The 26,973-nt window shown below is 46.8% G+C and overlaps 2 long non-coding RNA genes across 4 annotated transcripts in view; both read left to right on the top strand.

Annotated features, from left to right (window-relative positions):
* The window catches only part of LOC309328297, a 151,635-nt gene that overhangs the window by 80,617 nt on the left and 44,045 nt on the right, over positions 1–26,973 (top strand). The window lies entirely within an intron of this gene.
* LOC309328289 overlaps positions 1–26,973 on the top strand; it is a 73,248-nt gene that overhangs the window by 23,525 nt on the left and 22,750 nt on the right. For all 3 annotated transcript variants that reach the window (XR_014150736.1, XR_014150737.1, XR_014150738.1), the window contains exon 3: positions 9,617–9,744. This is a non-coding gene — a long non-coding RNA (uncharacterized lncRNA). The remainder of the gene's footprint in view (positions 1–9,616; positions 9,745–26,973) is intronic.

Raw genomic sequence — 26,973 nt, 5'->3', positions numbered from 1 at the left:
GCCACCCAAACGCCCGTGATAGAAGAGAGAGAGCGCGACATGAACGTGGCAGGAATCATTGATTCCAGGTGGAAGGGGAATCAGGTGGAATATCTGGTAGAATGGGAGGGGGAAGTAGAGTCGGAAAACACTTGGGTACCAGCAGAGGTAGTCAATGACGAGGTTTTAATAGAAACATTTCATCAGCGTTTCCCAAGAAAACCGCAACCCGTGGCACGATTTAGAAGGGAACACTTTGGGACCACCGATGAGGAAGGAGAGTTTGAAGGGTTCCCAGAGTCAGGGGTGGGTGAAGAAGCCGACTCCGACGAAGAAGAGGAAGACGGGGAGAGAGACGGTACGCCGTGGCTAGAAGTGTTAGAATCCTCGGACGACGAGGAGAGTTCCTTCAGGGGCTTTCCGCCCTCACCGCCAGTGGGAGAGGAGGCGGGAGGGGGTGAAGGGGGCCCTGGGGGGGAGGTGGATGTCAGGGAACTGCCATCGGAGAGACAGGTGGTGGACAGGCTCCAGGAGAATAGGAGAGAATCTGCAGCAGAAGAGGGAACCAGCAGGGGGAGTGCAGGAGTCACAGCGGAGGGGAGGCTCTGGGATGCTTCCAGTGAGAGTAGTGGAGAGGTAACGGGACCCCCGTTGGGAACTCCCACCCTTCGCCGGAAACTGTCACGCAGAGAGTCACGAAGGCGCATGTCCGTCAAACAGCTTTTATGTTGGCGTAAATTCCGTAGACGCCCACTGTCAGATTCTACCAGCGACTGACGGAGTCATGCTTTGGGGGCTCCGTTAGTGCATCGGTTTGGATGACCAGCCAAACCCCAGAGGGATCAAGCTTTTACGCACAAGCAGCTCATTATCCCATCACAGTGGGGCATAGGAATTAGTACATCCCCCCCCCCAAAAAAATAGTCTGGCCCACCACATGGTCTGAGGGATGGTGGACCAGCCCATGTCTGAAAAAGGTTGCTGACCCCTGTTCTATTCCCTATGGAAAAATTTGGTGAAACAGTCCCTCCAATTTTCTATCTAAAAATAGGATAGAACCAAAGTTTCATGAAAGGTCTTTTAGGCTATAAACGTGTGGGAGCTATGGGCCACAATTTTTTTTATGGGCTACTGATTCTTGTTGGTTTATTTGCAAATTTGCCTCTGCTCCCAACCAGTTCTATGGCTACAAGGGGGCTAGCTGGGTTTCTTGCCCCCAGGCCATTGAAGCTCCCAGCCTGTGTGTGTATGTGTATGCAAATGTGCATGGGGTGTGTGTGCCAAGCTGGGTCTTTGACCCGGATGAAAAAAAACCTAGTTTTGCCCCTGTCCAAATATGCTTGCTAAACTTTTGGCAGTCTAACCTAGCATGGGTGGAAAGTTCCCAAAGTGTGGGTTCATAGAGAATTTAAAGCAGTGGTCCTTTCTTTTGGTCAGGCTTTGAGAAAATTATGAAAGCTTATCGACCTCCCTGCCCAGAAAAATGCACATAAATGCATACAGAATTTTGCATCTGATTTTATTTTATTGTGTTGGGGAAGTTATTTCCTTTTGTGTCCGGCTCACATACTCCCTGAAGCCCGTGCATTACTATGGGAAAAGGAAGGTGGGAATGAGAAAGAGGAAGTTATGAAGAGGTGCCTGGGGAAGATAGAAAGTCTTTCAGTTCATTCTGTGCACCAGGGGGTGAGGGCAGGGCCCTGGAGACAGGCAGATGAAAGAGAAACCTTCTGGTGTGCCTTTGAAAGGGCTTCTTCTGACAGCCCAGTTCCTGAGAAATCCTTGAGCCAGGAAGGCAAAAGGGGAGAGGGGATGGCCTTGTTATCAAGAAAGAAAACAGAGCTGGCTTGATTAATGTATGGCAGGCACGGCTGGGCCAGCAATTGGCATATTTGGTTGAAAAAGCTTTCTGTCAAAAAGGCTTGGAATACTGGGAGGGAGGAGGCAGGCAAGGTGAAGCACAGACAAATGAGATGAATCTCCTTCCTCCTGGGCCGTGTTCAGAAAGTGGTGGGGGGATGAGTGTTCAGACCCCTGGGGTCTCACTTGTGGGGTGCCTCAGGGTTCTGTCCTCTCCCCCATGCTTTTTAACATCTACATGTAGCTGCTGGGCAAGAGAGATCATCAGGGGGTTTGGGCTGGGTGTTCATCAGTGCGCAGGTGATACCCAGCTCTACCTCTCTTTCAAATCAGAACCAGTGAAGGAAGTGAAGGTCCTGTGTGAGTGTCTGGAGGCGGTTGGAGGATGGATGGCGGCTAACTGAGGTTGAATCCTGACAAGACAGAAATACTGTTTTGGGGGGATAGGAGGCAGGCAGGTGTGGAGGACTCCCTGGTCCTGAATGGGGTCACTGTGCCCCTGAAGGACCAGGTGCACAACCTGGGAGTCATTTTGGACTCGCAGCTGTCCATGGAGGTGGAGGTCAATTCTGTGTCCAGGGCAGCTGTCTACCAGCTCCCTCTGGTACGCAGGCTGAGACCCTATCTGCCTGCAGACTGTCTCTCCAGAGTGGTGCATGCTCTAGTTATCTCTCACTTGGACTACTGCAATACGCTCTACGTGGGGCTACCTTTGAAGGTGACACAGAAACTACAACTAATCCAGAATGTGGCAGCTAGACTGGTGACTGGGAGCGGCCGCCAAGACCACATAACACCGGTCTTGAAAGACCAACATTGGCTCCCAGTATGTTTCCGGGCACAATTCAAAGTGTTGATGCTGACCTTTAAAGCCCTAAACAGCCTCGGTCCAGTATACCTGAAGGAGCGTCTCCACCCCCATCATTCCGCCCGGACACTAAGGTCCAGTGCCGAGGGTCTTCTGGTGGTTCCCTTGCTGTGAGAAGCCAAGTTACAGGGAACCAGGCAGAGGGCCTTCTCAGTAGTGGCACCTGCCCTGTGGAACGCCCTCCCACCAGATGTCAAAGAGAAAAACAACTACCAGACTTTTAGAATACATCTGAAGGCAGCCCTGTTTAGGGAAGCTTTTAATGTTTGATGCACTGTTGTATTTTAATATTTTGTTGGAAGCTGCCCAGAGTGGCTGGGGAAACCCAGCCAGATGGGTGGGGTATAACTAATAAATTATTATTATTATTAACTAGGACATGAAGGCTAGATCTATCGGTGCCATGATTGCTTAACGCATGCAGGGACGTACCTAGGGGTTAACCAGGTTGGCCCACCAAGCGCGCAAGCCCAAGTGGGGAGCAAAGATGGCACCTCTCCACTCTGGCATGGAATGGCTAGAAGCCCACCCACCTGTCTGCACGCTGCCTGGGCCACTCCTCCACTGCTCTGGGTAGCTGGACAAGGTGCACAGGTTTTTCTGTGTGCCTCGGCAAAGGAATCTAGTCACTGGCGTTGACCATTGTGCAAGGGAGAGGTGGCGCCAATACAGCTCCTTGCCAAGGGCACAAGGGAGCCTAGGTAGGTCTCTGAATGCAGGTGGGGAATCTGTGGCCCTCCAGGGGTTTTTAGACTGCCATCAGCCCCAGCCAACATGGAGGGCTTTGTCATGAATCCAGTCAGATGCTTTGCTTCCACAAATCTGCCCAATCAGCCTTCCCCAACCTGGTGCCCCCCAGCACTACAGCCTGCACCATCGGCTCTGATGGCTGGGGATGATCAGAGCCAGATTCCAGCATCTGGAGTGCTGGGGAAGGCTGTTGCAAAAAGACTGTTTCAGAATTATGCAGCTTTAATTATTCAATAAGCTTCTCCTGATTTTCAATCAGAATTTATGAATGACCTACCCTGTGTTCAGGGTCACATGCTGTTGTCATTTTAAAAAATTCTATGTTGTTTATCTTAATTTATGGCGCTGCGGATTGCACAGAAGCAAATGGAGACAAAAAAGATGATCTAAATGACAATAAGGCAAGATATGAGGGGTGAGCAGGGGTGATGGAGAAAAGAAAAGAAAAGAAAAAACTCAATTTATTATTGATGGCACCGAGAACTGCATCCAATGATTTGTTAAACTGAACATCATTAGGGTAAGGCACAGAGCCAAGGTCCTAATCATTTGCATTCATTAACCACCCCCTGGCATTTTCGTTGGCTTTGAGGATGCCTTGGACAAATGCCAGACAAATTGTTATAATCATTTCCCCTAAATTGCTCCTGGAGTTTCAGTGGGCTGCCCAATCCCGCTCATGGCAGACTTTTATGTATAGTAGTAGCCTAATCGGTTGTTAAACAGCTGTAGTGAGCCATCCCAGAGGTGGTTGCAATTTAGAAGCATCCCAAATCATGTTAAGCATTTTGAAGATCTGCATAGTTAATGATGTAGCTAATTCTCACCCTAACCCATATCCCACCCACCCCCACTCCCAAAAAACCTGAAATATGCCATTGGAAAGTTTCTAAGCGTGTTCAACAGAAGCCTCTTAAAAACCAGCTCAAGATGGTCCTGAAGCCCTGGCCTACCTGGCAGCAAGTTAGTGTATCAAGTCCAAGTCCAGGGGTCAAGCCATACAAGCACAGTCCAGGAAATACATCCAGCGTCTAGCCAAGTCTAAAGTCCAGCAGTCAGAATACAGTCCCGCATGAAACCCAAATCACAGTCCCATAGAGGTCCATCAACATGGGCAGTAGAGCATCCATAGCACCTCAGTTCTGCTTCCCTTTTGTACTTGGCATGCTGGTTGCAGCATCTGGGCTTGATGAGGCATGTGACTCTCACCTGTCCCAAGCCTTCTCCAGCTGAGGAATCACACCTGGAGCCAGCCAGCCCCACCTAGCCAGCTAGGGTGCTTGGGCTCTGCACCCTTGTATGCCTCAGCCTCCTAGAGTGCCTTTCCCATTGCTCCCTACACCTCGGAGCCCACTGCATTTGTGGAGACAGGCTCCTCTTGTGATGGGTTCTGCTGCTCTGGTTCCTGTACCTTGACCTCCATCCCCTTGCCATCCTCTGTCATCCTGTGAGTACTCCCTTCTCCATCCCTCGTTTGCCCTGGTGTGTCCCATTCCCTGCTCCTCCCCGTCATCCTGCCAGTTCAATGCAAAGATGTTGGCACGAGACACAGGTACACCCCTCCCCTTGCTTTAAGACCTTGAGTGTTCTGACAAATGCCTGAACGCAGTTTGTGTGTAGAGCACTTCTCATGATTTTTCCCTTTCAGCATTAGGCAAAGTCCTTTTTATTTTCCCCAAGCTTTTTAGATGCAGTCTTAGTCCTGTGGTATGTTTCATTTATGATTTTGTGGCTTTTACTTGTTTTATTTTACGTTGTTTTGTATATACATTTTAATTGTTTTATTCTCTTTGTAAACTATCCTGGGAATATAACCGAAGAGTGATATAAAAATAAACAAACATGGAAAATGCACTGTATAAATGTTTCAAAAAGAAACAACAGATGCACGAAGGAGCATATTTATATGTACAAATATGTAAATGCTACATATTATTACCAGCATGCTGATGGTTTGAGTTTCCATTTTGAAAGAAATTAGAACAAATTTCTGTGCCAGTGTTGCACCTTAGATTGTATACGTGCATAGCTGTCAACTTTTCCCTTTTCTTGCGAGGAATCCTATACGGAATAAGGGAATTTCCCTTAAAAAAGGGAAACGTTGACAGCTATGTATACATGTAGTTTGGTCTCTTTTGCGCTCATCATTACCTTCATAGGTAATGGGGCAGACAGCAGATCAGTGCATGATGGAGGGGTATAGATTTTGGGGGGCAAACATTTTTATTTTATTTTTTCACATCACAATAAAACAACATAACTCACAACACATCAACCATGTTGCTTAAAAACATCAAATCAAATTCTTAAAGTTCAGTCCAAAAAAATATTTCCACATAGTAAAAATGAGATCTCAGGGCATTATAAACACAATCATATTGATACATATAATCCAAAACTGTTATCACAGTTATAGAAAATGTGGTTTAGAATTCCCTTTGGTCTCACAAATCTGGCACATCAGCTTTTCAGCCAGGGCTATTGTCCATGTTCTGGGGTATCATGCTTCAATTTTCAAGTCCAAGGCAGTACGCCATCGCATGGCTATTTCCATATGTGTTGCCACAAGGAGGAATGTTTAAAGTTCTTTGTGAGCAATAGGTGGAGCAGGCATGTCATTTATTCCAAATAAAGCAAGTTGAGGGAAAGGTTGTAGACCCGTTTTGTATATTAAACTCAATTCTTTAAATAACAAAACCCAAAATGGGTAAACAAATTTGCAAAACCACCACATATGTAAAATCCAGTCTCCCCACATCCCCTTCAACAGGTTGATGTTGCTCCTGGTATCTTGTGGGATGAATTCACAAGGGAGGAAAGGCCACCTATTGTAAGTGTTTCAAAAGATTCTCTTAATTGGGCTGAAACAGTTTTAAAAGTCGCCCCCCCCCCAAAGCATGTTCCATTTTTCATTAGAGATTCTTACTTGAAAGTCTGTTGGAGGGGTATTTAGCTCTATGACCATCAGCTCCCTTTTGGATGTTCTGTACATCAGTGACACCTGCCATTCCACTCACTGAAACAACCCTGTTTTACCTGGGAGAAGTCAGCTTTGGGGACCACACAGAATTGGCTCCCTTAAATCAGAGCTCTCATCAGGATTCCTGAAGTTAACTTTCTTCACACATCAAACAACAGCTTAAGAGGTAGACACAGTTATCAGGACTGTGGCGTGGGATAAAAGGTTTAACCCCCGCTCTCCCACGTACTGTGTCCCAACATCTGCTATTTCACTTAATGTAGTTTGGCCTAAGATGGGTGATTTGGCTGTCTATCTGTCTCTGAAGGCTGAGCACCTTTGGAATGGATGCCAAGTGCTTTGTAATATTTGTGTGTTCAAGGTGAGTCTTCCCCGGGGCCATCCTCAGCCTTTCATTCTTTGGCCATCATGGGAGATAACTGGAGAGGAAGTGCTTTTCCCCAGCCCCTCTCTAATTATTGCCAAGACCCTGAGCAACAGAGGCACCTTTTCTGCCCTCTGTCACTTTACATCCTGACATTGATGGACTGAGGGCAAAGAAGCAACTGCAGCTCCTGGCTACTACTATGAAGCCAGTGCAGTTGATCAGATGGAAGAGCTGGACTTATCCTTGGTACCTGAGTTCAGATTTCATCTCTTGGTGGCCTTGAGCAAGTCAGACTCATACGCTGACTCTGCTTTACATAGCTGAAAATAGGAGTTAGAGTGGTCTACCTCAAATGGGTATTGGGCAAGTGACCATAAGGATATATACTATGGATAATTGTTTCACAGCAAGAGCTAAGGATCTTTTTTCTGTACTATTTCTTTTGAATCTCACTCAAGCCTTCATTGAGACATCTCACCATTCACTTCCCTCGGCTTTTTGGAGTACCATTTTGTCATGTATTTCTTAATGGTTATGTTTTTGGTTTTTTAAAGTGTATTTGAATGGTCCTACTTTCCCCCTTTTTCTTCTTTCTGTAGAAGTTCCCCAGGGATCACTCCTCTTCTTTTCCCCTCTTCATAATCTCCCTCTTGGTTCCATTATCCATTCATTTGGTCTTCAATACCACCTTTATGCCAAGGACCTACAACTCCACATTCTTTACCTGATCTTTACCCTTCATCACTTGGCCCCAGTCTCTGCTATCTCTCCTTGGATGAGTGCCCATTGTCTCAAACTTACCTCTGCCAAGTCTGAGCTACTGTTTCCCCTCCTTTTTCTCAGCCATTTCCAACATCATTTTCTCTTGTTCTTGCTAACATTGCAGAGTGTTCTGCTCAGGCTCAGAAGTACTTTTTAAAATTCTTTTGTGTTGAGGTTCTTTCAAAGGTACTGTTGATGTTTTCAGATAATTCATATATCTACGATTTGTTTTTTCATTTCTATTGATGCCACTTTTTTCTTTTTCTTTTTTATGACATACTGTCAAAGAGAGTTGGGGGTGCTAATTTGGCTAGAACAGCTGGAGGTATTTAACCCTTTCTGCCCATACCATTGTCCTAGTATAAATTATCTCCCTCAAGCTGCTGTAGAAATTGCAAGACTGCTGTGAAGCAGTCCTGTGAATTGTATTTCAAGATTTAGTAGGTTCCTATCAAGGCCCAGGAAAAGAAATTGCTGGTGACAATTGTGCAACAGACAAATAAACATCTTCCTCTATGCCATGACGCTTCACATCTCTGAAAATGTGTTGTCTGAACAGAGCCTTATACTTGGGACTTGGGAGATGTGTGACCAATATCTTTACAATAAGAAAACAAGAAGTAAATAATTCGTTCAAGCCATGTCTCCAGGATGCCATAAAAGTGAAGGACAGTTGTTGAGTGCGTGGCAGGCTCTTTGTGATCCACAGCTGCTCTTGCTAAGAAATATTGGTTTACTCAGGTGGCAGGGTGGTACAGTCCCTTGAGGGGTGCCACCTTTTTTCTTCTAAATTATCTTTATTTCAGTTTTCTGCTGAAGAGGGCTGGAGCCTCGCATTGCTTCCGCTTGCTCACCCAAGCAGCCTTAGCTGCTATTTAAAAAACCAAGCAGAAGTACTTTCTGTAGCCTTAGGAGATCTAAGCCATTTTGACCAGGCCAGCAAGAATTCAAGGAGGACATCCTGAAGGTCTCTTCCTCCCAAGTTATATTTATCCACCAATCTGTGCTGCTGCCAGCCAGTTTGATTCAGAATTGAAGTGCTCAAAACTAGAGTCCCGTTCAGGTGTTCAAAGAATGCGTAAGGGCATAAAATGTGTAGAAGGTTGGGGGTGCATGTGCAAGGGGACCATTGCCTGTGATATCTTAATCCCCGCTGCTCCATACCAGACCTCCCCATGTTGAGTGGAAAGGTCTGGATGGTATTTGTATGCACAACTGGCTGAACATGCTTACAAAGCCACTTCCGGCCTGCCCAGGAGGTGGGGTTGCAGGCTCCACGCCCACCCCCACGTGAGCGGGGGCTGGTTTCAAACACCCCCCCCGGCAAGAACAGGGGAATCCCGGCCGGGTCTGCCCTATTTAGGGCCGGCGCAGAGGGAGCTTGCCCTCTTTTCGACGGCTAGCCCAGTGAGCGAAGGGTGGTCCATTAAAGGACTCCGGGGGGCGTGGCCCTGTCCGAAGCCTGTGGAGGTGTGGGCCAAAGGCACGCCCCTGAGCGGTGACCCGGGGGGGGGGGGAGCTCCTAGTCGACGTGCCTCGGCAGGAGACTCCCCCAATAAAGTGTTAACCCTTCCCCGTGTCTCCAGCAAATGGGCTGGAGCCGGATAGTTGATAGGACCAATGCCTAAGCCAATGCCTCTCATTCCTGAATTCAATAAAGTTGTGGCCTAATTCACCCACTTAACCTTAATTATGGTGTCTCGTGTCTTTATTTATCCTGGTGGGGGGTGGGAACTCGCCACGCAAGCCCCTGCCCTGGTTTGAGAACCCTATGTTACCCTGCAATCTTGGAGAGGCTTTTTAAATACACTTAGCCCAACAGTGGCTGGGAATGCTGTGGTCCTGGCTGGTGTGCGTGTCCTCATGTTCACTACATACTTTGTGAAATTATGCTCTTGCATATTCTTTGAACCTCTGAAAAGGGCTTAGGGGCCATGCAATCTGTGCTCCTCCAAGTCGCCCTTCCTGAACAGCAATCCACAAATGCATTCACCATGGATGTCATGGAAACTGCCCCTCGCAACTCATGTCTCTCTTCCTCACTTGACAGGACTGAGTGAACTCAGAAGGATGTGGCTCAGGCAGGCATTTAAAGTTTACTGCTGTTTGGATTAACGCAAATTCTGAAGATGTGGACAAGCAGGAAGCTAGAGAAGCCACTCTGAAGAAGCATTTAGGGTAGGTACCACTAATCTTATCTTTGCTAATTGGAGCTAGTAGATTCCAGACTGAAAACAAGTGGGCAGAGTCTGCTTATAACTTTTATTTTAAGTGTGTGCAGGTTGTATTTAGACATGGCAATTATTGTGTTAGTTTTCTTGGTTATAATGCTAGTGCTTCTGTCCCAGTTTCTAAAGTTCCTTTTATTCTCCATTGCCTGTCGCATGTGGATTTTTGACTGATATACCCCCATTTCACACTGAATTTCCTTCACACCAGTGGGTGTGTTGCGACACAACAGAAGACGTCATCAGATATGTTGCCACCCCTCCTTTATGCACACGTGCACTTCTGTTCCCCCATGATTCATCCATATGAAGAGCTGGAATACTGTCCCAAATTTTGTCCCACCATTTTTTGGTTTTACAGGGATGCAAACGGATTTTATCTGGAAGCAGTTAATGTGGAAGTGAGCTCTAAACTTACGTAGATTCTGCTAGATTTCTGGAATTCTGAATGCAGCCTCTATCTCTCATAGTCCAGGTTAGCAGTTTGCAATGTTAGAATGAAAATGTTTTCTTAGTCTGAACTTTTCTGGAAACATCCAGAGAAAAGGGAGGAGCGAGGGAAAGAAAGAATTGTGCAGGGAATGATGTTATATCTTTTGGAATTATTATTATTTATTACAGCTTCTGCCCTTTTCTTTGATGGGAACTCTAGCTCAGGCTAGCCTCTGAAAGCTTAGAAGAGCAGGGCAGCATTCTGAAATGGTAACCGCTGTTTGTAAGATTGTTCAGTCAATTATTGGTATTGCTGTTTGCATTACAGATGACTGAAGACCAAACTGTCTTTATCAAGCCTGATCCAATGAACGCTTACTCCAAAGTGATTGGGTCTCAGGGCTCATCTATAGCTCAGTTGGTTAGAGCGTTGTGCTGATAATGCCAAGGTTGCAGGTTCTATCGCCTTAAGGGACAGCTGCATATTCCTGCACTGCAGAAAGCAGGACTAGATGATCCTCAGGATCCCTTCCAACTCTGTGATTCTATTCTAATATTGTCCCACCACTTTCCCCTGGGAAAGTGTGATCTTTACCACTCAGCTGGAGCAAACATCAATTCATGGACTGACATTTGCTCTAATATTTCAGCGCTAAATAGCAGGCTTTACTGGGGAAGCCAACAGAGCAAACAGAAAACTGCTTGGACTCATGCTTTGTAGGCATGGGACAAGCTGAAAATCTCTTGGGCATCTGCTGAAGTGTGGGTGAGCCTTATTTGAGTTCAGTTGAGTTTATTCTCATGTAAGTGTGCATGGATTACAGTCTTAGAAGAATACAGTGAGGAATCAATGTTTGTAATCATGAAAGTTAGGAAATGTTATAATTGGAATGGAGAGGCTTTGTGTCTCAAGAAAAATTGTGTGTGCGAGAAAACTTGAAACTATTTTCTTCATATATAAATAAAATACCTTTTTACCCAGAAACCAGAGATGCTTTATAATACATGTGGTCCTATTATGCATTTCCTGTTCCCATTTTGCCCATTTCTGAGCAAATACCTCTGCTGAAAGTGATACAAACCACCACTTTGAGTTTCCATTGTTGGCTCCCGTATTAATTCTCTCACCTGTGTTGCACAGTTGAAGTTTTCACTCTTCACCTGCTGTTATCAACTGCCTTCCCTTCCCCCCTGTAAAGCATTGAGGGACTTTTCGTGCAAAACGAGCTTTCTGTGTGAAGTTTATTCAATCATGTTTACTGCGAAGGAGGAATTTATACAACCAAGTGGAGCAGGGTGGGCGTTCCTCTTTGCACTTTATGGCGCAGTGTCTCTATCCACAGGGCACTTATTAAAATGGGAAAGCCAGAATTTGAACAAGGTGTATTGGGTTGGTGTTTAATGGTGAAATGGCCTGCCTAGTCTAGGTCATTACACTGATAGAATAATTGCATGTTAGGTTTATAGAGGGCCTTTATTAACCAAAGGATAGTGAAGTATAGTTGATAGGCTTCTGAGATGAAACCACAGCTTGAGTGAAGCACATTAGCCAGTTAACAGCTGCACCACAATGGTTCAAAGTTGCCCTAAGGGTCATCTAATCAGTGTAACCATCTGCGATGGCAGGTTTCCGTAAACATAATCCTTATCTTCAGTTATCTAGACTTTGGTATCCTACTTGAAAAATAAAGACAGGGTACATGCAGTTTCTCTCAACTTTCCATCTTGCATACACACCAGTTTATGGAGTTAGCTGCTCTGATAGCTTCCTCTGATATAGGCTGCTCTACAATCCTCCTTCCTAGCTGGTGTCATCTCCACCTGGAAACTCAGACCTCCAACAAGAGGTTGTCAACCTTTTTGAGTCCTTGACCAACTACATTCTTTCTGCCCCTGTGGGGTCAGGGGCTGGTTATGTCACCACTTGCCTGCAGAGCTGGCAGCCTCTCATCCTTTTTCGATCACTCTTTTAGAGTGTTTCCTCAGCCTCCTCTCTTCTCCCCTCTCCTTGGGAGTCCTCTGGGCAATCGCTGCTGCTGCCCCTGGCCTCTGAGCTGCCCCCCCCACGCCCCAAAGAGAGGTGCCTCCTCACACTGCCCCACAGGGGCCTGGGACTTGTCCATACATTCCTAACAGCAAGGGCTGGCAGATTGGCTGGCTGGGCTCCCTCGCTTACTTACTTACTTGGAGGCCACCTCAGCTCCTGGCAACCAGCACCCCCTGGCCAGCCCCAGAGGCACCATTCACCTGGGCAACTTGTAGCCAGGGCTACTGCAACAAATAGCTGAGCAAGCCTTTGGGAGGCGGAGACGTGAGAGGGCATCAGAGGAAGGAGGGGAGGAAGGAAAAAAGGACAGAGACCAGTGTTACTTGGGCACCCTGACCATAATTTAAGGCACCTCAGCATGCCCCGGAACACCGGTTGAAAACTACTGCCTCCAACCATAGTGATCCAAGAAGAAGCTCACCAAGATTCACAAGACAAATCCTTGGTTATTCCAAAAAGGGCAGCCCCCAAAAGCATTCAAGCAGATGTGCCAGCTAGACTTCTCAAGGTTCAGACCTTAAAGATGTAATTAAGAGAACATGTGTAACTTTGAGGCCAAAATTAGTGAGATATAGATGGTTTCATTTGATTCACAAACCTTTATAGTTGAAGAAGATCCATGGTACCACCCTTTCATGTGTGTTGCTTAGCTGAAATGTTATCCTCAAATGGCTGCCGTGGGGTGGGAAACAATCTCTGTTTTAGAGTCAGTTACGGAAGAGGTACACATCCTATTGGTTTCAATAGGTGTCCCATCCTATTGACACAAAACACACAGACATTCTACTATGCTACTGCAGAACTGCCTGACAGGCAGGTGCAGTCTATCTCCAGAACATGATTTTTATATACGATGGTACCTCGGGTTAAGTACTTAATTCGTTCCGGAGGTCCGTACTTAACCTGAAACTGTTCTTAACCTGAAGCACCACTTTAGCTAATGGGGCCTCCTGCTGCTGCCACGCCACCGGAACACGATTTCTGTTCTCATCCTGAAGCAAAGTTCTTAACCTGAAGCACTATTTCTGGGTTAGCAGAGTCTGTAACCTGAAGCATATGTAACCCGAGGTGTATGTAACCCGAGGTACCACTGTATTATTCTCCCTGGCCTTATATTTGTGTGCTGGTCTTTTTATAATAGAGGTGGCTTCATGTGATGCAGAGAGCTCCTGTTGTGGTTGTGAAATTTTGGTGTGATGCCACTTTTAGTGGATACAGATGACAACACAAATCACCACTGCTCTGTTGGGGACTGGTGCTTTGAGTCTTTTGTAGAATAATCCCTTTTATCAAGTCAGTACAGTGGATTGAACTCAAGTAGCCTACAAGACCAAATTTCCAGTGAATTCCAGTACGAGACTCCTGACAGCTTCGCTCACAAGGATCATAGGAACATGCAAGCCCACTCACCACAACAAGGTGATCATCCAGCAAGTGAGAGGTACTGTATAGTTTTCATCTGGAAAATAGCATGGAGGGAAAGAGTTAAATCCCTTCTTCCCCAGTGCCACGGTTCTGATATGAATCTCAAACTCACATGTGCACATGCACACACACAGACAGGGCTGCTGTCCATTTTTTAAATGAGTGCAGAAGATCAGTATCATGGAACTCCTGAGTCCCATGTAGCCTGTCTCTGAGATTCTCAGGATGCTGAATTCTGTGTGCCACACCAACGCTCTATGACTGTGGAACACCAACAGCCTTATTCCTGACACAGCATGCCTTTAAAGGACCTCTACGCCCAACGAGGGCTGAAGGATTACAGAGAGAGAGGGATTGTGTTTGTACAGCAGCTGAGCTCCACGTGGGAAGTCAGAGGGATGTAAAAGCAGCAGTGTGCAAGACTTAGACCCTGCTGAGGCATCTGCGAAGGGCATGCCCCAGCAGCAGGCGAGGCAGGGAGGGTCCCTGCAACCTGCTGCTTGGACTTTGACTGTAGGCATGTCTGGGGCAAATCTCGGCTGACTCTGTCGTGTGTGAATGGCCTGAGCTGTGAGCACAGGACTGTGTTGGCTTCGGAGCTGAAACACATCCTGTGAACGTGTCAGAATGTGGGGATGTTTCTCATTCTGACATTTGCAGGGGAAAGCACAGTGGTGGTTGTCTGAAACAAGGTTTTCAGCCTTTTCACCTTACTCTAAGTCTGGACAGCTGGTTCTAGGAAAACCAACTTTGGGCTTATGGCTTAAGTTGAGTTTAACCCCAGGTAGGTAAATGTAAAGGGACCCCTGACCATTAGGTCCAGTCGTGGCCGACTCTGGGGTTGTGGCGCTCATCTCGTTTTATTGGCCGAGGGAGCCGGCGTACAGCTTCCGGGTCATGTGGCCAGCATGACTATGACGCTTCTGGCGAATTAGAGCAGCTCACAGAAATGCCGTTTACTTTCCCGCTAGAGCGGTACCTATTTATCTACTTGCACTTTGACGTGCTTTCGAACTGCTAGGTTGGCAGGAGCAGGGACCAAGCAACGGGAGCTCACCCCGTCGTGGGGATTTGAACCGCCAACCTTCGGATTGGCAAGTCCTAAGCTCTGTGGTTTAACCCACAGCGCCACCCGCGTCCCTTTTAACCCCAGGTACCTTAATGCTTTTTAAAAATGCACACCTTGATATGTAAAAAAATAATGGCTCTGAGCACGTGCAAAGTGCTTTCCCTCCCTAACACATCACCACAAGTAGTCTGTCCAGGGCACATATTGAATTAAGAGGACAAAGCCCTGACACCCCTTGCTCCAGAAATGATGCATTGGCTAGCTGGAAGTATTAGCAAGCGCAACGTGTTCCCCAGAGATATCCTTGAAGTCACTGTGCACCTATTTGCACACGTGAGTGAGTGAGCGAGCGCACACACGCCTGCCTTTAGGAGGCTCCTTTTGAGCTGTAAGGCTGGGATTAATAAAAGGAAAGGATCCCTCCTCCTTAATAGACTGCAGCTGCATAAACATTCCCAGAATTCATAGCCGGCCCTGTCTCCGGGAGCCTCCTCCCTCCCAAACCAAGGCAAATTCCACCCTCCCCCTCCCCCAAATTCGGTGACAGCTGCTCCGGAACTTCCCTCCACCAAGTCTGTAAGCCTGGAGAGGTTCGCTTTCCATTAGGGCATTGTTTTGCTTAAGGTGAGAACCCATGGGAGGAAGAAGTGCATGCTGGGAAAGTGGACCTGGGCCTCACGCTTGCCAAACCACTGTCTGCGAGCTGATTGGGCCTCTGGCTGCTCCCTAAAGTCTTTGGGAGGGTTTGGAAAAGGGAGCAAAGTCGCTTTCTGACTCCTAAAAATGTTACAAACAGGAGGCGGGAAAATTTTCACTGCCAGGTCTTATATGACCAAATGGGACATGGAGCAACGTCACCCGTGCTGCTTCGTTTCTGACCTCTTCCAGCAGGTGGCACTGTAGGGATGAGGGCAGGAGTAGTGCCTGCTACTGCTTCTGCTAATCATAGAATCATAGAATCATAGAGTTGGAAGAGACCACAAGGGCCATCGAGTCCAACCCCCTGCCAAGCAGGAAACACCATCAGAGCACTCCTGACATATGGTTGTCAAGCCTCTGCTTAAAGACCTCCAAAGAAGGAGACTCCACCACACTCCTTGGCAGCAAATTCCACTGTCGAACAGCTCTTACTGTCAGGAAGTTCTTCCTAATGTTTAGGTGGAATCTTTTTTCTTGTAGTTTGGAACCATTGCTCCGTGTCCGCTTCTCTGGAGCAGCAGAAAACAACCTTTCTCCCTCCTCTATGTGACATCCTTTTATATATTTGAACATGGCTATCATATCACCCCTTAACCTCCTCTTCTCCAGGCTAAACATGCCCAGCTCCCTTAGCCGTTCCTCATAAGGCATCGTTTCCAGGCCTTTGACCATTTTGGTTGCCCTCCTCTGGACACGTTCCAGTTTGTCAGTGTAAGCTGGGCAGTGCGGCCAGGAGCTCTGTGATTCCAAGACTGCGTGGAGGGAGACAGATACCATAAATTGGCCAATAAGCAACTGCAATAAAGTGGGGAAAGAATAGAATGATAGCCCTGATAGTTAAAGTTAAGTTGAATCTGGGTAATGTGTGATATTAAGGAGCACCCCAAGCTACACACACTCATTTCTTTTTCTGCTCTTTTAACATGTGCAGCAGCTCTGCAAAAAAAAATAAGAACACTCGCTTGCAGTTATCCTCAGCACAGCCCTGAATAACCAGGTCACCCTTTAGTGCAAGGGAAACTGAGGCCAACAGGTAACCTAGCCAGTGATTCCACAGCATAAATGGGGCAAAGCCCTGGTTTGCGTCTCTCTGGCCGTAGTTTGACACTGATGCCAACGGGAGCGTCTTCGCTTCACAATGTAAATAGCAGCGTCAGTAAGGTGATTTTTTTACTGGGACTGGGGCAGGCAAGGAAAATGACAGAATCCTTCACCACCACCGTGCACTGCAATCACAAACCTGACTGCCTCCACAGCAGCTGCTACTTACAGGTTGGATTTTTAAGACCATGCTGTGTTAAAGCACGTGTTTTAACTGGGCCTGGTTTATCTCCCTAAGACAGGCAATGGTCCTGCAACATCTCAGTCCCAGTGGCTCAGCCTTCCCATGAAACAACATAAATAAGCTGCTTCAGGCAGCAAATTCCATTTTGCAGTCTCCAGGCTCCATCTCAGGGTGTGTTTTACAAAAAGAAAGAAAGATCTCCAACAATTTTCACTTTATGTTGCAAGTGTGAAAAAAATGCCTCTGTGGCTGGCAATGCAGCAGCCCCATTCAGGCCACCTGACTCACAAGGGAGTTCCCACTAACCTCTGCTTTTGAGGTCTGTGTCATGGAGGTGTTGGGATAGGGCCCAATTTGAACCTGTTTTCAGTACCAAAGCTCAGCCCTGTGAGAAATGTAAAAAGAGTGCCTCTGAGCATGGGCAGAGTGGTTTCCTCCCCATTCCCCACTGATCCTGATGGAGAGAGAGTTTGACCTGCAGCTTTCTTCAGTCACTGTGTTTAGTCTTGCTATTTGTGATGTTGAAATAAAGAAAAGTGTTTATACAGTACAGTACAGAGTCTCTCTCTCCCTCCTCACTGCAAAGCTAAGGACTCCTCCCTTTCCTCATATACAACTGGAATTTGGGTGTGTAATGCCTAGCCATGCTGGAGCCCTGGCTTCTCAAATTTTTGGAATTAAGTACTGCTTTTGCCCCATAGCCCTTCCCTCATTTAACCCCTCTGGAAGATGCCCAGTCTTGTCTTGTCACTGGAGTTGCCATACTTCCTAGGAGCGGAGGAACTAAGCTGCCTTCTACCATGTCCGTCTATTGGTCCAACTATCTCTGTTTTGTCTGTCTCCATGGTGGGCAACCTCCGGCCTGCAAGCCTAATCAAATTAGTAGTCCTACTTTGGCCCACGAGGGTTCTTCCTCCAAGTCACGTCCACCTGTCCTACACATGGCATACATGGCATCATGTGTGAAGCAGGTAAAATTGTTGATGCAAAGAAACAATTAGGAGCATTGAAATGCACTTCCAGTTGTTTCTTGGCAAGCAAGGCTTATATCCAGTGACTTTTAAATACAGGTGGCAACCATTTTGCACGGGGGTTCCATGCTTCGGCGGAGCGGTCATAAGCTTTTTCCGCCCTGTTACACTCCACCCTGCCCCCGTTATGCCCCATTACATCCACATTCTGCCCTCTTCTGGGTCCAAAAGGACCTGTGTGTTGGGGGTCGTGTGTCAATTGGACACACACAAAATGGTCACTACCTGTATGACAACAAATACAAGCCCAGGTCTTCTAATCCAAGCTCCCGAGTGGAGCTGATCCCTGCTGAAAATGTGACTTTCAACCAATCTGCAGTTACTTCAGGCCCTGCTAGGATCAGCTGCTTCCAGACTTTCTGATTGGGAACTCCCATGTGGAACCAGACCCAATACGATTTGTATCGGTCGCCAGCTGCTTGGCAGTCACTTTAAGTCCTACCTGTATTGGCCAGGATCTTCCTTTGTAGGACACTTTAAGCTCAAGCTGTGCTACAAAAAGGAAAAAATGGTCACCTGATACCATGGTATGATTGACAGGTGGGCGGCCCTGTCGAAATGGCCCACCGAGGGTAGGGGACTTCAAGGTCCAGTCCACCAGAGTGAAATATTCCCTACCCCTGATCTATCCTGGCAAGGCTCTCAGCGCCATCTCTAGGCAGAGCAAGACAGCTGCTTTAGGCGGCAGATACCAGGGGTCGGAAGTGGTTGCGAGATGATGGAGGACAGGGCTGTGTATCACATGCACAATTTGCCCTGTACCCCCTAAACTAGCCTGCTGGTCTCAGATGCAGTGGATGATGCTGTCCTGTTGCTAGTTTCAATGTAAGACTGGCTTCTGCATATGTAAACGAGGGTATATGCCATCTTGTCCTTTACCTCAAGCAGCAAAGTGCCTTAGGCCAGCCCTAGCAGCTCTCCAGCTTTCCAGACTGGACTGTTTCCCAGCCTACCTGGAGAAACTGAACCTGGGAGGTTTTTGCATGCAAAGCTTGTGCTCTTCCACTGAGCCACAGCCCCTCCTCTCCATCCTTCGATAGATGGTAGAAAGGGAAGTCTGGCCTATAAACTACCTCAGCCATGAGGTTTGGCTTCATTTACCTTGCTGCTCCCCTTCTCCCACCCATCCCCCACCTTCCCTTTCAGAGCTACTCACAGCCAGCAAATCTCCATGTCTCTTCTGGAATTCGTCCAGAGACTCGAGCAGCTTTCAAATAGATTCTTACTGAGTGCCGAGAAATGTGTGGAAGCTAGCTAGGGGTGGAGGAGGAGAGGGAAGCAAAGAGGCAAGGGGTAGATGCTCACATTACCTGATGAACCCCCAAGCAGAAAACATTTTGGGTGTGATGAAGGTGGCCGCCTGACGCAGATCATCTTGCGTGGTGGAGACCACAGGATGTAACAAGCAAAACACACTCAGTAGTTTAGTTGAACTCTCCTCAATTCTCCAAGTGGTCAAGTTTCAGGGGTGAAGCACTTAACCCAAGTTCAATTTTCTTTGGAATAAGGTTTTTTAATATTTCCATTTGGCTGAGTAAATATGGTATATGGAAGTTCTCTGCCTTTCTCCAGAGTCTTTGTTTCTGCATGCAGACAGCTTGATGACCTCATCCCCAGCCGAGGAAAGGGGAGGTGGAGAAAGAAAGCCATGTCCCTTTCTCCGGAATGGTTCTCCCCTCCCAGAACAGTCATTTCCTGGGCATTGGGCATCCATTGATAACTTTGATAACATTCAGCTAATCTGAATGTTATCAAAGTTTTGGTGATGGAGTCCAAATTTTGGCTGCTCTCCTTTGCACATACTCTACATTCCCATTATGCCAGTTCTGTTTCAGCAGCAGTGGTGCCTATTTCCATGGAGCTCTGAAGTTGTGTGTGTGCGTGCGTGCGTGCGTGCGTGCTGCTCTTACTTTCCTCTTTCTCCCTGCTGCCACTACTGTTGTCCCAGCTCCTGCCAACCTATCAGTTCAAAAGCATGCCAGCACAAGTGGATAAATAGGTACTGCTGTGATGGGAAGGCAAATGGCGTTTCCATGCGCTCTGGCTTCCGTCACGGTGTTCCATTGCACCAATAGCGATTTAGTCCTGCTGGCCACATGACCCAGAAAGCTGTCTGGGGACAAACGCCGGCTCCCTCAGCCTAAAAGCGAGATGAGCGCCGGAACCCCATAGTCACCTTTGATTGGACTTAACCACCCAGGGATCCTTTACCTTTTTTACTTTTGATGTTGCTGCTGGGTGAGCATAGAAACCTAAGTACAGTGATGTAAGCTACAGTATAGCAGCGCCATCTAAAATGTACAGGGTTGCCTATCCCATCTTTGACTAATGATTCTAAATCTGCATATACATCATACAATTAAAGCACATTTAAAGCGTGTGACTTCTTTCAAAGAATCCTGGGAACTTTACCCCTCACAAAGATATAGCACTCATAACAAACCACAGTTCCCAGGATTCTTTAGGAGAAGTCATGTGCTTCAAATGTATGGTGTGTACACAACCTAAGACAAATGTTTAGGTAACCAGTTTTGGTTTTCTTGGCTCGGTTGCTAACAAATGCAGAATTTGGCTTGTCAGCACAGAGCATTTGGGCTTTCTGTAGAGTCGCTTTAGCTTTCATTAGTGAGCTTACGTTTATACACCACCAGCTTCAGGCCAGACTGGCTTGCAATTTAACACGAAAAATGCAGTAAAAATAACAAAGAAGTTTGAGGTTCAGCAGGATTCTTGTCACATCCACGCAACTTTTTGTGCTCTATGGCTCACATGTGTCCCTGGGAGCTTTAGGTGTTTCCATGGTGTGCTCTGCTGTGTGCCGTGTGGTTTTGCAGTTGGGTATGGTGTGCAAGCTATGTGTGCCTGCTTGCAGTTCATCTTGCAGTCCAGACTTCGCTCATACTGTAAATGTTTCTCGGAGAGCTACACCACAGCCTCCTCCCTTCTTCCCTCCGGGCTTCTCCTAGCCTCAGGAAAATGTTGTGGAATGTAGACACATATTCCAATGCTGGGCACTCATCAATCACTCCTTTCTATACATAGAACCACGTTTCTCTCTCTCTCTCTCTCTCTCCCTTGCCTAATTGCTGCTTATGTTCCCCCCCTCGGCAGCCCCCCCCCCCCTTTGCTGCCTTGCTCTCTCATTCTCTTTTCTTGATCTGCTTCTTTTGTTTTTCTGGTTCCCTTTGCTTGATAGCTTTGTTTTTTACCCCCTTGCTAAACTTTCCCCCACTCTCATTTCGTTTAGTTTGTTGTTGCATTTATTTCCTTTTCCTGCTCTCGTTATTCTTTTATTTTTACGCATGCATCCCTCCCCTTCTCTCCAACCCCCCCCCCCACAACGCACACACTTCCATCCATTTCAAGCCTCAGCTGTTGGCTCAGTGTGTGTCTCAGCATCTGGAGTTGTTTGAAGAGAGGAAATCGCCCCCCTCTCACAAGGGCTTTGTTCTATAGGCCTTTTCCCTCCTTCCCTCTCCCTTGCTGTTGTTCTTGTCATAGCTGGCTTGGCACTAAGGGGGTACAGTGGAAAGTGGGGGAAAGTAATTAAGGGAGAGGGAGGGTGGCTGGAGGAAAGAAAGGGATGCTGGGGTAGGAGAGAAGCCTAGAAAGAGAGAAAAGGAAATTTGCGAAATGTTACATTGGAAAAGGAACCAACAGGTCACCTTGTCCAGCCACCAGGACCAGCTCTACCATTAGACAGATTGAGGTGGCTACTTCAGGCAGAAGATGATGGCTGGTGGTAGGACAGCTGTGGCAGTCACCACCATCCTGCCCTGTTCCCTTCTGTGTGCCATACGGGTGCCTTGCATCCCCTAAGCGGGTGGCGCTGTGGTCTAAACCACTGAGCCTCTTGGTCTTGCCGATCAGAAGGTTGGCAGTTCGAATCCCCGCAACAGAGTGAGCTCCCGTTGCTCATTCCCAGCTCCTGCCAACCTAGCCATTCAAAACCATGCCTGTGCAAGTAGATAAATAGTACTGCTGCGACGGGAAAGAAAATGGCATTTCCGTGTGCTCTGGTTTCCGTCATGGTGTTCCGTTGTGCCAGAAGCGGTTTAGTCATGCTGGCCACTTGACCCGGAAAGTTGTCTGCGGACAAATGCTGGCTCCCTTGGTCTGAACTCGAGGTGAGCGCCTCAATCCCATTGTCGCCTCTGACTGGACTTAACCGTCCAGGGCTCCTTTACCTTTTACCTTAATGCTCTCAGGTGTAGTGGAGGATGCTTTCCCATCAATATCATTGAAGTAATATTCAGCTGCCAGGCCAGTTGGTTTCTGCATGTGGAATTGATAGTGGGTAGGGGAACCATCTTGTCTTTTCCTTCAGGCAGCTAAATATACTGCACTAGTCCTGCCAACCACCTGACCTCAAGCACAGAGACCTTATCCCAGGTTTGGGGAACCTTTGACCCTCCAGATGTTGCTGAACTACAACTGCCATCATCTCTGCCCATTGGCCATGCTTGCTAGGGCTGATGGAAGTTGTTGTTCAGCCACATCTGGAGGGCCAAAATTTTCCCTTGCCTGCCCTATGCCAAGGGGGATGGTTTGGGCCCTCACTCCCAAGAAGCTTGTCAGGGGCAGAACAGATTATTCTTGCCAGAGGTCTGACCTGATTGCTCATAGAGGGCTGCATGAAAATAGGCCCAGGGTGGGGGGGGGGAGGGAAATGGATATAAAGCTGTTGTGATAATTTATTCCTTAAGAGTCAAGATGATCCATAGAGAAGGAAATAGCTACAGCACAATCTACGCAGGTCATTGCCAACCTATGTAGGCTGGAACAACTGTGCTTTGGTTCTCTACACCCGAGGAGGTTGTTTGTGTATCTGATCAGTTTTGTCACCCCCATGCTATGTACCCTATCATCTGATTTATGGGCTGCATGCCATAAAGTATATCATCATAACACCTTATAGCACCTTTGAAGTGCATTCTTTCCTTCAAATAATTCTGGGTACTGTCACTTGTTAAGGATTGCTGGGAACTGTAACTCTGTGAGGGGTAAACACGCTTTGAATGAGCTTTAAAGGTCTGGTGTGTATGCAGTCCACATGGTCTCCCTGTCAGTGTTTCATATCCCTTTGCTGGCGTGCTGCCCTTTAGTTCAAAATGAATGTTAAATGCATTAGAACTGCATTAGAGGTACTGTGATATTGTTTCAAATATCTGAAGGGATTTCACGTAGATGATGGAACACATTTGTTTTCTGATGCTTCAGAGGGTAGGATCTGGTCCAATGGGTTCAAAATTCAAGAAAAGGGGCTATAGATTAAAATGTCAGGGAGAACCTTCTGACAGCATGAGCCACTGTCTATGGGGATATTGAATGCTCTAGCTGCAGGTTTCCTGCATCATTGTGGGATTGGGACTAGATCATCCTTGAGGCAGCCTTCCTAAAGTGCATCACCAACTTAAAATGCAGCCAGGTTTGTCTTTTTCTTCATTTGGATTGAAGCTGGGGGTTTTTTTGGGGGGGTGCCTCAAAAAGCAGTTTTTCCTAAGCAATGACAGAGTAGGTATGAATTGTGTCTAACATGATGGGTATACCACTTCCCAGACCGGTGGTGGAAGTGCCCTAGATGCAGAGTAAATGGAAATGAGTATACAGCCCAGCAACTGAAACAAAGGGCTTACCTACACTTACCTTTCCTTTGCTTTTTCCAGACATAGTCCACTCCTTAAAGCTCCATGTCTGCGTACCCTTTTCTTTCCCTCCAGAGCTTTTTTTGTGAAAACCTGCTCTTTAAAGCTCACCCAGAGCAAGCAGCTATCCATGGAAAATCTGAATCAATGTTTGCTCTGACTGAGCAGTAAAGAGCAGGTTTTTGCAGTGAAAGCTCCAGGGCAAAAACCGAAAAACAAAATGCTCGAACACTGAACTTTAAACTGTGGGCCTGAGCCTGGAAAGAGCAGAGCAAAAGGTAAGTGTGGATAAGTCCAAACACTCCCAGCCCCAGATGTAAGCCCATCTCATTAGACTCTAGGCCATATTGCAGGTGGACATTGATATCCCACTTAAATGCAGTCTGGGGCTGGAGAGCTCTGGTATTTGAAACATGGTCTGGTAGGGAATCCTCTCTTCAGATGAGTTCTGGTCTATGCCATTCTTTGTGTGTGCTTTAGTCAGATAACTAAACCTCCCATCATCTGAGGCTGAGCAGACAAGTTATTTCAGGCTTTGTGGGGGACCGCAGACTGCAGATTGTACCTCTCTGCTGTCCAGCCTGTTTCATTCTTTATTACCCTCCCTAGTCCTGGGGTTGATAATTTGTTGACACAGCCGCCCCCTGTCCTGATTATTCCTAGGTGATGGGAGGGCAGCAAACAGGCTTGTTTCAAGTTCCCCCATCCCTGGAAATAGGATCTCTGGCTGTGGAGCAGAACTGGCCTCTTGCCCTTTTGTTATCGGTCATGACCTTTTCCTTGGAGACGCCAGATTTCTCTATGTATCTCTGCTGACAATCAGAGTGTCTTCACACTCTGTAGAGCAGCAGGATGTCTTTTTGTTACTCCCTTCCTAGTCTCAAGGGTGCAGGGGGGAGTCCCACTTAAATCCTATCTGATTCAAAATGCACTGTATGAAAATAGATTGAAATTGTTCAACACCCGCTCATCCTGATGTTAAAAGCCAGCCCAAATAATAGCTGTATTGAAGCTTCGCCGTATTGAAGGAGGCTCCGCAGCTGTGGGGCAGACATCAAGAATGGCTATGTGGGGCCTTTGCTCTTCAGAATCATTACCTGGAAGATAAAGTCAAGGGTGTCCAAGAGAGGTGGTTACTAAAGTATTGCTTGTTTATAGACCCCTTTCATTTACCAGTTGCAACCTTTGTATGTGCACATTCTCTCCACAACTTTTGGGTGCTTCCATGTGCTCTTTTTTGGTAACTTTCAATCGCACACTGGCTAATTCTGGTTACACAGTTATAGTTGGCTGGGAGGTCTTGTGCAACAAACTTGCTTCCCCGAAAGCTTGGACTTTGGGCAATACAGAAGGTGTTTTTGGAAAAGTGCACTGGAAAATGTGAGATAACACTTGCTTTGGATACAACAGCATCTAACCTCTCCACAAACAAGGAAGAACGAATGTTCATTAAGTTGGCAACATCATCTAATCTCAAGGCAAATTAATCAGGATAAATGTTCAGTAAACAGGTTGTCTTGAAATGCCCCTGTTGATTCAGGGTGATGGTGCTTTTCCCATTTTACGTATGGTGAGGCTTGAACCCAGACCCCTAGTTCAGCTTTCTAATAGTTTACAAGGTTGGTTCTTAGCTATGCTTGTGGGCTCATTCACTTGCATGTATTTTACTCACAGGTATGCAGGATAACAGATAAATGCATCTGCCCACATCTAGACCTGTCAAGCTATCTAGTTGAAATTGAAGGTAGCAGTTTTGAACTAATTTGTTCCCGCCGCTCCTGCCTTGTCTCCTCTGTCCCAATTACCTGTTTGTTTATGGTCAGAACCATCTTCATTAAGATGTTCTAAATAACCTATTGGCAATTAACAGCTCATAAAAAGCTAAGCATGTTGCAAGGTCATTTGCTCTGCAAGCTTTGAAGGACCCCTCTGTAGTTAACTTTTCTAAATCTGAATTGCTGCAGAGCTCTCATATCTATAACCCTGCAATTTCTGCTTCCAAGACCAAAGACCAAAGTGACAGCTCAATTTCCCCAACATTTCTTTAATTTGCTCCCATTTAGCCCATTTGTAGTCACTGGAAAAGAAATGTGTGTCAGAATTATAAGGATTTAAATCTATTGGTCAGCCTTGAATCATACCATTATGAACTACTTTGCTGTTTAAAGCATGGCAATGGAAAATATTGGGTGATCTCCTGCTCTTGCTATGCCAGGCAGTCACCATGCCATGACATCACTCTTCCCCATTGCGCACGCGCACACACACATACTCACACTCAACACCCAAGGAGGCAGCCGAAATGAAACTGGCAAAGCAGTTAGAGAGCTGTTTGGACAACTCAGATAAAGATCCCCAGAGAAAGATATTATCCTGCAAGAAAAATGCCTCCATGCAGATGAACTCAACATCATGGCCCACAACACATTTGCACTGTTGCATTTGTATAACATTAACAGTATTTCTATAGTGTTTTTGAGTGTTCAAAACAATCCACACGCATACATTATTTTGTTGTCAATCCTTCCAACAACCATTTAAGAATGGTCATGATGATTATTGTTGGCATCCCTCTGTCTTTAGAGACAATGGATTGCGCCTCTGGGGGTGGTCAAGCTGCTGGAGAATCACAGTGTTTGCTGTGGCAGCAGAGACTCATAACTAGTGAATGCTGCCTCCCGTGTTGTTTTTGCTACATTAGCAGCACCGAAGTGACCTCCACTGGGGTTCAAGCCTATGCAGTGTGTATGGAGGTCCTGGACTTTCCAGGCGACCAGACCCTTCTCTGGGCTTTGCTGATGGGGTCCAAAGGGAAGCAGAGCAATATGTTTGGCACCAACTTGGCTGCAGGAGTTGCCAAAAGGAGGTGTACAAGGCACCATTCAATCATCTTAAGGATTCCACTTGTGTAGGGTTTACTCCTGAGCCTTTTCTTCTCCTGAAGACATCTCACAAGGAAGCGAGTTAACATGATGACTATCCTTATATTATAAATAGGGACTGAAGCTAAGCCTCAGGTTTTCACTTGGACAGGAAGGTTTCATGCAGGGCATAGAAAGCTCAGGCGCAGGAGCCAAATGTTACTTCTTCCAGTCCTTTCTGCACTCTTCACAGGCATTTTCTATCCCCAAGCCATGCCCCTTTCCCTCAGGGCACACCACTCACTGGCTCCTTCCTTAGCTCTCTCACTGAACATCCTCAAGAGTCTTTGCTGGATTGCAGTGCATCCTTGAAGCATAATGATGCCTGTTGCTTGCCTGGAGGAAGAAGTGTGGTGTGTGTGTGTGTGTGTGTGTGTGTGTGTGTGTGTGTTTGTATAGAAACATCTGGCCTTTTCTGTGGCAGGAATGTAGCCTACTATACAAAGGAAAGAGCCATATCCATTGCTGCACCCACTTTTCCCTCTAGTCCCACCCACGTTCCCCTCTGGCTCCACAGACCACTGACAGGCAGTCTTGGGTGTCCTTGGGCAGAAGGGGATTCCACACCCCTGGTTCAATGGAAGGCAGGAAAAAAATATGGCAGGTGAGGGTGTCGTTTTCTCTG

Source organism: Podarcis erhardii (assembly GCF_964252035.2).
Source record: "Podarcis erhardii genome assembly, chromosome: 13".
NCBI classification, from domain to species: domain Eukaryota; kingdom Metazoa; phylum Chordata; class Lepidosauria; order Squamata; family Lacertidae; genus Podarcis; species Podarcis erhardii.
The sequence above is the reverse complement of the archived record's forward strand: the minus strand, read 5'-3'. Positions and strand labels throughout refer to the sequence as shown.